Source organism: Amphiura filiformis, chromosome 18 (assembly GCF_039555335.1).
Source record: "Amphiura filiformis chromosome 18, Afil_fr2py, whole genome shotgun sequence".
In the NCBI taxonomy this organism is placed as follows: Eukaryota; Metazoa; Echinodermata; class Ophiuroidea; order Amphilepidida; family Amphiuridae; genus Amphiura; species Amphiura filiformis.
The window spans coordinates 37095402-37104748 of NC_092645.1; positions in this window are offsets into that span (position 1 = coordinate 37095402).

Here is a 9347-nt window from a genome sequence, read left to right on the forward strand (position 1 = left end):
AAACCATGGGGGTTCGATAATGACCGAGTATTTGGAAAATGCCATACGGCCGGGCGGTTTCACAAGCTGCCGGCTCTATCATGCCATTCGCCGCCTGCACCAAACCATAAATGTCCGGCATCAATGATAAGAACATGCACACAGAAAAACCAAACATTAACTCCTATATAACTTCCTAGCACTCTTTAATTAATTACTCCAAATTGTTCTGTCTTTTTGTCTTTTCTGCCTTTTAGGCTACCCTTAGCTCATTATTAATATAAAGAAATACACTGCAGTTTTTAGTTAATTGGCTAAACACTGCCATCTTACTTGCCTTATACATGCACATTAGTTTTATATCAATTTATATATTAATTCGCAATTTATACATAGCACATTATAAAATGTACAAAGACTGATATTGTTCAATAGGCCTACATGTATATGAATTGTACCCATATCAAAAATAGGCCCTGAAATTACGTCGAATTTTTTCCTGTTGAAAAGACAAAACTGATGTTTAAGATATCATATATTTCAAAATGACATTTTAAGTCATTTTTATCCATAAAACGATACAGGATATAGGATAATTTTACTTTGACTTTTACGTCCATAAAGGTTTTAATCATGTTATCAATACACTCACATCTCATGCTGTGCTGATCTCCAGGAGGTCTGCAAATGTAAATCTAAGAACGCCTGATAACAAGGATACTATCATTTTCTTTCGTTGATATGCTGTGGAAACTATTATAGGCCTGGCATATTTTAATGTTATATTTCCTTCAAACCATAACTTTTGAAATTCTCACTCGTTTTCATTCGTTGAAATGGCAAAACATACTTTCTTTTTCTTACAAATCGAATAACAGGTCTTACGTTATATTTTCACCATAAAAAGTTCCGCTAAGTAATTCAAACCAATGTTAGTACCCCGTAATCTCTTTAGCAAAGGGGCAGGGACAATCAAGTGTTTGTTTGTTGTTGTTGTTTTGGCCAAATAATTATTTTATTGTTTTGATTACGTTCGATAAATTTGGTTTTACGATAGACCACTTATCTTTCCTATTTTGGAGATTGATGATAAAAGAATAATGTATGATTTTGGTAAAATTTTAATTTTGTTCTTCTTTTTTGTCAAAAATTACTATGATTACATAATATTACTACTACTAGTAACACTTTATCTGTCAAGGGGTCTTCTGATCATTTTAACCTGAGACTAGTAAACCAATAGTCTCAGTTTTAACTAAGCGAAAATAATGTGGTAAAAAGTAAAAACCGACTTAGCCGCTTAACTGTGGAGCTTTGGGGATCCCAGTTTTATTATAAAACTCTAAATTTTACTTGGCATGGTATTTCAGATAGCATTGGGCAATTACAATCCCCGGGTAACAATCATGTAAGAAGTGCAAATTTGAGCAAAATATGCAGCAAATGATAGCTTTACTGTAATACCAGAAGATGGGAGAAATATCTGTTCTGCTGATCAAGCAGACCCCCCCATCCAAAACAGCCTGGAGTGACTGCGAAGACTGCATGTATTATAAACTCAAGTGTGTATAACTTTGTTTGCCAAGTCATGGAACCTTTAATGTGTTTGAAGAGCATAATTATCTTTATCCATGGTTAAACAAACAACCATGAACAAGATCTTGTTCTGTTACACATTGTACTGCTCTGTGGTTAAAGTTGTGCAAATTACCAGTTTAGTTTGATTTTGTTTACTTACGTTTTTTTAATCTCCATGTGTTAATATTCAACCTTTTTATGTTCACTCAGCATGCAGGAGAATTTTAGATGCGCTATAAAGAACATTGTAGGCTTTACAAAAGCAAAACTTTAATGATAATTTTAATGAGTTAAATTAAATAAAGCCTAGTAGAAACGAGATGCAAGGTATCTTAATATTTTAATGACATTATCAATCAAAGTTTGTTTCCTCCATCCCCTACACAAAACCCAATGGCATATAAATATTTAAATTCCTCATCAAATTTATAATATGCTAATTAATCAGGGTCGATACAATTTGTGACCCTACTTCTCATACCCGATTTTTCATACCCCACCTGAACCGACTTATTTTTTAAGTTTTGTGAAATATTCGCAACGAATTCAGTAGGTATAAATTTTAATTAAAAAATATTAAATAGTAGGGTCACAAATTGTACCAACCCCTACGCCACTGCTAGTACATGTTTTGAAATATCTGAAATAGAAGATGTGAGTGACTTGTAGCATAGGCCTACATTACTACAATGCAACCCACAGGTATTACTATAGGACGACCATCAAAATTTCATATTGTTTTCTGGATAGAACTCATCAACAGAAGTATGAAAATCGGACAAAAACTTTTCGAATTATGAATTTTCAAAGTGTCCCATTCTGACGGTCCGGTCATTGGAACTGAATAAAATAACAAAGTCCAAAATTACCAATTTACTGTGAGGAGCAAAATTAACACAAGTACATAGTTACCTTTTTATACATGCATTGTGAAAGTGTCAAATAAAAGGGGTTTCTTATGAAATGGCACTTTATAAGTCAATTATCATTTTTTTTTTTCAAACAGAGGCACTGAAATCATGCTTTTAGAATTTGGCAAAAATCATGGCCGACATGGCACAAGATCAACAGTCCAGGTGATTTTTTTTTCCACACCCAAGAGTTTAAATGTTATTGGGTTTAATATGCGTCAAATAGTAAAATGAACAAAAAAGTTTTGAGGAATTTTTATTTCTGCAGTCATGGGTCAGAATTCTGAAATTTTAAGGACAAAATCACCAAAATCCATACAAGCTGAAACTTGATCAATAATTTATATTTAGTTCTATAAATATTATTTTGTGTATATGTTCCAGTCTCTATAATATTTTTCACAAGTACCAGCATATAAAATATCCCATAATTTATCATAATTCAAATACCAAGGGTGTAGAATTAAGCAACCTTGTCAGCAAAAATAACCAATTTCTCAAACCAGCAAATTATTGTGACTAAATTCAGTGAATTGATTATGTGCATTGTGCATAGTAAGCCTGTGTACATATGCAATCTTAGTGTTAATTAACTAAAATAATTTGGGACCTATATCAATTATCATTTATAGTGACATGACAAATATATAGATCACTTGAAAGTAAAAATCACTCATCATTCATCATTTATTAATAAAAAAAAAACCGATTAAAATAAATTAACATAATTGTACACTCTTAAAAATACTCAACCTTGAGTAAAATCTCTTTTGGATGGTAAAAAGCTAGGGCACAACCCTTCTATAGCATGATCAATTTTACTCAATTTGATTGAGTAACACGTTTACTCCGGTATTGTGCAAAATTTTACAAAATCATTTCCCCTTTTGCTGTGATTTTTGGTTTACATTGTGCTATTTTGGCTTAAAATGTGATTTTGATTTTAAAAACGTGATTTGGGTCAAAAACTTAGTTTTTGGTCTAAAATATGATTTTTGGTCAATAATTTGATTTTGGTCAAGAATGTGATGTTTGGTATGGAAAGGGTTTTGGTCAAAAAGGTGATTTTTGGTCAAAATGTGATTTGTTTTTTCTTGTAGGCCTATGTATGTTTTGTTTTCCTTCTAAAATATAACTTGTTTTGAAATTGAGCTCATCTTCACATGTATTTTGATTGCATTTTGTTCCATTCAAAGAATTAGCTAGTATGTTATCAACTCAGAGTCATCCATAGAGATGAATTCGTCTGACATTTAGTTTGTAATGGAACATTTTCCAAATGCAAAACATGTAAAAAAAACTCAATGTCCGGATTTTTTAGGCGAGGAACATCATTTAAATATAAATTATTTTTAATATAAATAATAATAATATGCACTTCTTGATTTATGCTTTTGGATTTTTAAATGTATATTTAGAGTCCCTCTTTCAAATTTTATATTTATGTGTAATCTCGCTATATCATATGCTGATACTTTGGTCAAAATTTACATGATCAGAAAAAAACTATTATTGTCAAAATTTCTGTTTTTGGTGTCATGTCACGGTTATTTATTAATCTAAAAGTATTTTGGCGACAAAAAAGACTAAAAATCCACCCTATTATACGGGCGGACCTTTCAACTTCAAGTAGGGTTGGGTGTTTTTTGTACTTGTTTTTCCAGAGAGAGGCTATCTTGAAATTACACTAAAATATCACTGGTGAATTTTTCACAAACATATTTTCTATGATTTAAGGGAACTGGAATGAGCGTTTCGACAGTATTTTTTGTGGGACATGAGAGCACATCAGACATATCGAATTGCAGTCTGAATACGAAGAATGTCTTTCTGATATCAAATAATTTTCATTTTATGAAAATCACGATATAATACAAATTTTATGACAAATTAATAAAATTTGATATTTTTTACATTTTTGAGATATAGGTTAACAGTCCTCGAAGTAAATTTTATAAATTTAATGATATATTTTAAAGTGTATGTAGTTGGGAGGAAAAGCCGACGATCAATTGAAAATTTTGACCTTTCATATTGAAGATATGGATTTTTTTTGGTGTTTTTCGAAAAAAAATCCATATCTTCAATACGAAAGGTCAATATTTTCAATTGATCGTCGGCTTTTCATCCCACCTACATACACTTCAAATATAAATCATCAGATTTATAAAGTTTACTTCGAGTACTGTTAAATATCAAAAATATAAATTTTGAACGATTTGCCATAAAATGTGTAGGCCCTATTGCATTGCGAATTTCACAAAATCAAAATTATTTGATATCAGAAGGACATTCTTCGTATTCAAAATGTAATTCGATATGTCTGATGTGCTCTAATGTCCCACAATAAATACTGTCCAAACGTTCATACCCCTTCCCTTAAGCAAAATAAACGGGTTTTTTTAATTCTCAAAAACACAAATTCCGGGTCGGTTGGGCCCATAGAGAAGGGTTTTTTCATAGCCTTTGATACTATTAGTTATTTTTTTAATTTATTAATTTTGCAACATTTTATAAAACTTAACTAAATATTAAACAAAACTGATGCTAAACTTAAAATTTGTATCCATCATTGAAAATCAATCAATCCCTGAAATTAAACCTGTTATTAAAACCCCAAGCAACGATGGGTTGATTTGTCTTTAATACACAGAATAATATTTCCCCTCAGCTACGGTAGCACCCAAATCTGCTATCCTAAAATATTCTAAAAGCACAGAGTAAATTTGAAAACAGATAACACAGGGCTACATTTTGTACTGCATGGATGGAAGCGAGGTTTATGACCAACTTATGTGTGCAATGTACCATGAACAAACAATTACGTAATAGTATTGACTTTTGTTGAACCTCATCACTCCAACCAGAGAGTTTCTCTGCTCCTGGTAATTACTGTTTATAAGTGGTAATTTTCGCGTACAGTTATTTTCGCGATTTGGAGTTACAGAGACATTTTTGTATTTGTTATTTTTTCGATGCTATGTCTTGCCCTATACTTGCAATACATTATTATATATATTCGCGAGGTGTTAATTTCGTGGATGGAACTCCATTTGCGAAATCAGCGAAAATAAAACCCGCGCGAAGTGCGCTTGCTTTCTGTGAACTTGTTTTCATTAAGGTAGTGCACTTGCTTTAAGCTGTTTAAACTTTCATTGAGTAAAGAAACAGCTTATTTTCAGGGCAACCGTTTTTTTTTGGGAGGGGGGGTTGACTTCATTTGAAATCTACACCCCTGTGTGAGAGACTAAAGTAATGTATTTCATACAGGGTGTATGTCTTTCAACTGAATAGCCTAAAATGTGAATTATCATATCATGACCTGGTATATGGCCGGATTTACCTTTAGATGGTCCTTTGGGCAAGGCAACATGATTGTCACTCGAATGGCTTCAGTGGCGTAGCCAGCACTTTTTCAGTGGGGGGAAGGGGGGGCAAGACAAATTTTAAGGGGGCACCTTTTGGCGACAAAATCAGTTAATGTGCGTGAAGCGCGCGAAAACTTTTGGCATATTGAAGCTAAACTGGTGAAATATGGTACAAAAATGGAATAAATTCACTCGAAGCGCGCAAAAATTGGCACTTTTTAGGTTAAAATGGCAAAATATAATGTCAATTTGGTCAGAAACACAAAAAAGTCTTAAATGTCGGGACGGCCACCCCATCCCACATGTGGGGGTAAGACTTTTCAAAGGGGGGGGGGGGGGCAGCTGCCCCTAGCCTGGCTACGCCACTGAATGGCTTTATCGAGTTGCGCGCAAAGCGCGGCAATTTGGCATTTTAATACTAAATGGGCCAAACTAGGGTTAATTTTGGTCTAAAATAGACCAAAAGGGAGATGCAAATTTTGTCACAACATATCTGTCAACTGAGCAGGGGAGGGGTCTGATTCGCCACCCTGCGACTTGTTTCCCGTCAAGTTGATGTACCTTGCCCTTTTTCTTTCCTATTAATAATTAGGGCTTACTCAACAAGAAAGTTGGTTGTCATGGTCATCGATCACTTGGGCTGTCAATCATGATGATAGTAGTACCCACCACCAACTTGTGGGGATGGGAGAACCCCCCCCACATACATATGCGTATACATAATGACAAATTGCATTGAACTGGAAGAGAGTGGAATTCCTGATTGCACAAAAGGCTGGAAATCCTGACAAATTATTAATAAAACGATCTGGAATTCCAGCACCTGGACAAAAATGTGGATTATTTTGTTGACCAGAGGCAAAAAAGTCTGGAAATCCAACCAAGGATAAACACAATAAACCTGGAATTCCAAAACCCTCTATGCCTTCAGACTAACAAAATGGTGGAAAAATCTGGAAATTTTGTTGACCAGAGGCAAAAAAGTCTGGAAATCCAACCAAGGATAAACACAATAAACCTGGAATTCCAAAACCCTCTATGCCTTCAGACTAACAAAACGGTGGAAAAATCTGGAAATTTTGCGCCAAGCATAGGCAAAATAGGCTGGAATTTGGAACAGCATAAGTAGAATAGGCTGAATTCCGAGCCCCAAAGACCACCAAAAAATCTGGATTTCCGTTGCCCTCTATAGGGGGGGTGCATGTTTTATCTGGAATAGCCCAATACCAATTACGGTATTCGATGCAAAATTGTGTTCGTATGTTCGCTGTAAAAGTAGTGGTGGAACAAGATAGTACCATAGCGAATAATATTTTCGAATGCATTGCCCAGCACTAGATCGTGATTCTATGGACATTTCACATAATGCAGAGTCCATACACCCACACACGCATGTACGATTAGTGTCTTCGAAAAGAGCGGCATCATATTCAATCTGTGATGAGTGCAGCCTATAAAAAAGCAAACATTATTTTCACTTATACTGCTCACCTGGTATATATGAAAATACGAATTAATTAGGTATATATATTAAAGTATAGCTAATGTATAATCAATGTAGGCCTATGCCCTATATAATAGGCCTCTATATAAAATTTAGGTCAATATGCCTACAGCTATGGTTAGGTTTCGTACTCCCCGGGCACAGTGTCATCGCCCCGATATTTTCATGGCAGAATTCACCGCCACGCATGGCCATTTTGTTCCGACATGTTTAATAGTTTTGAGTCGCATAATGGGTCGAAGGACATCTGACTAAGGCTACTGACAATAGCCCGGTGAAAATGGGTGACTGACCTCGCTAGTGTGTGAGTGACCATGGTACGCCATATGTCATCTGCAGCTTTTAGACTACCTCCACGATTGGCCTATACTGCGCGCTATATAGTCGGCACGTTTTTATATGTAATCAGAATTATTGTCAGTTCTTGAGTTCAAGACGCAAGCTTCTTTCTCAAGACGCTTGCTAACGACTATCATATCTATTCAAAACATATATTCAAGTGCAAGGAACCACATCTGGCTTCTTTAGACGAAATCATTTACGGGAGATATTCATCATTTTCTATCCCGGTATCCAAAGATGTTCGTCTCATATCAAACTTGTGCATAGCACATTCACGTGTATCGATCCCGGGTATTGATTTTAGTATCTCTGATGCACCAAGTAATTATTAGCCAGGCGATGTCGGTGTGCCGGGTACTCCCTGCCCCACCTAACATGTTTACACGCCTCTTCCAAAACATTGCTTATCTCTTGCATGTCTGGATTGAGTAAACACGAACGTAATAATTATCAGATTTATTTTGTTATCGCAGTGTCCTTATTTACTTTGATTCACTATTGGCTTTGCAATTATTATTATAATTTAACACACCGATTGCATAATATTTATTGACCAAAGTGATGTCAAGCCCGAGTGCCAAAATACGAGGGTCATTCAAAAAGTTCTTTCTCAATCATCACATCTTTGTTATCATATACGTGCTAGCCAATTGAAATTACCCATGATAATACTCTTAAAAGCTCTTAAATCTAGGATACAAAATAAAACTTAAACGACGAAAATGTGATTTTTGGTTGTTAAGTTATGTTGGTATGGTTAAAGTGAATACAGATTTGGTACATCGGAAACGGTTAAAAACTGAAGCCAAAAGCTTAGTAAGCATCATTGTAGCTTTACTCAGGATAGGCCTAAATATGTTGGTCCTATTTGAACTCCCTGACATACTTTGGGACTTTAAAACAAAACATGTTTTATATGATAAGAAAACGTCAAAGGGTTCATCAGACACACAAATGTTAGTGAAATGTGTGCCAGATTTAGACTAGACTATACGTTTAAGGGTAATTCGTAATTACATCCTATTTTAAGCAATGGATGTATCTGAACGTGGAAATAAGATGAACAATTTGATAATAACCTTGTATACGATTACAAAATACAAAAAATGTGCATACGACTTATTTGATTTTAACCTATGAACCAATTAATATGACTTGAACCAACAAGTTATGACCCGATCAAAGTTCACATCCCGTGGAAAAGGGCCAATATACGAGGGCTATTCTGAGGATGTGTCTGAGCATGTTGTGCAATATTCACGATACCCAGTAAAACTGTACTATCTGCAAGCATTTAGTTATTGATTACATTATTTTAACAAAAATAAAGCAATTTAAACAATTTCAAAAATAAATCTGTAATGATTTCCACATAGGTATTGGCGACCCTTTAAATCAAAATTAGCCTTTCTTTTCAGACCGTTTCCGATATACCAAATCTGTATTCACTTAAACCAACGCAACTTAACAACCAAAAATCACATTTTAATCAAATAAACTTAATTATTTTTAAGAGTATAATCATGTGTAATTCAATATCCTGACACTTAAGATAACAGAGATGTGATGATGGATGTAGAACTTTTTGAATGACATTCGTAGTTTCGGTCACAACTTGTATAACAATGATATCTACAAAATAATTTCTTGGGAGACGAATGACCG